Source organism: Echinops telfairi, unplaced genomic scaffold (genome assembly GCF_000313985.2).
Source record: "Echinops telfairi isolate 266 unplaced genomic scaffold, ASM31398v2 ScPeMD7_31;HRSCAF=116, whole genome shotgun sequence".
NCBI lineage: Eukaryota > Metazoa > Chordata > Mammalia > Afrosoricida > Tenrecidae > Echinops > Echinops telfairi.
The window spans coordinates 44,305,574-44,307,123 of NW_022103928.1; positions in this window are offsets into that span (position 1 = coordinate 44,305,574).

Consider the following 1,550-nt stretch of genomic DNA (forward strand, 5'->3'; position numbering starts at 1 on the left):
ATAAACCCTAATATGAAAAGAAAAAAACTGCAGACAATATTGAAAACTAGATAGAGCCCAAAGTGTATCAGAGGGGAGACCAAGTGACAGAGTTTTAACCCTTCAAGTCAGGTTTAGCATTTTGATCTCCTAGAGTCATCTCTCCAATGCCCGCTGTTTGGTAGCTGGTTTATTTCTATCTGTCAATTATGGTTAGAGGGGAATCAGTACAGGCTTATTCCTGTAGATCTCACACATGCATTTGGGGCTTCCACTGTCACCCCTAGCCTTTTACAAGCCAGAATTTCACAACTTAAGCTCTAATATTTTTCCCTCCTGCTGCTTTGGATTATATAATTTACAATCCTTGGGTCATGGGCACTGATGTGCTTCTTCCATGTGGACTTTGTTGACATCTCATTTGAATGGCTGCTTGGTTGGAAACAAGCTTTTAAGACCCCAGATGCTATTCCATCTGATAACCAGGCACCATCTAATTTCTTCACCACACTTTGCTATACCACCCTTATCTTCTGTGTTTCCTTCATGAGGGCAAGTATTGAGCCATGTCATAAGAGCTAATTGTTCTTAGTCTGGAGCTAGGATTAAGTGCAAGTTCAAAATCCATCCCTGGATCTATGTTTATCTGCCTCTGGCTCCCTTTAGAGAGTTCCTTATAAATTTATGGTAGAGAATCTTATCGATCATCTCCCTGGTGATCTTTTGTTAATGGTGTCATAAATTAACCCATGATACTAATTGTTAAAACACCGTTGAGAGAAGAAGATTGAACAAGTGTAGGCTAACTACATATGGCAATACCTGAATTATTCACTTATATGGAATAAATTCTTAACATGGCTGGATGTTATTTACACAACAATGGGAGTTGGTTGTCAGGCAAAATTTACAATAATATTCACTGACAATGTCAATCACAGGTCTACCAGAATAATACATATCTTAATATAGTAAGTAGGCATTGATGTACTAAGTCAATGTTGCTCTGTCTACTGAAAGTTCAATACTCTTGGTATAGCTGCCCGTCTGCTTCTTCACACACCATGTAGTTTCAGCCTTAAGTCCTCAGGTTACAGGTGTGTTTAAGGTAGAATGTAGTTCACCTAATGGAGTTTCCACATAGATCCCTCAGGTATGGCTTTTGGAGGGTGTTGTGGACCTTGAAGATCCAGGATTCAATGCCCCAGTATTCTATGGCACTTGGTATGGGTCCCCAGAAGGTGTACAGAAACTTAGGCCAATGTGGCTTAATTAAGGTGCATATTAACTAGCATACTCCCCACTTAGGGCCCTTAAAAGCATTATTAGTTATCCCCCCACCATTTGGAAGTTGGTCCTCCCCCCTTTTTTACCAAAAAATATGCACTTGTCTTCTCTCAGACATACCTGCTCTTGACTTGATTTTGAGCTCATTGTTGCAACAACTGTGTCAATCTGCTACCTTGTTGAGGGTCTTGCTCTTTATATTGAACTTCTACTTTACCAAGCATGAATCTTTTTTCCAGGGACTGGTGTCCCCAGATAGCATGTCCAAAGTGTGTGAGATGACG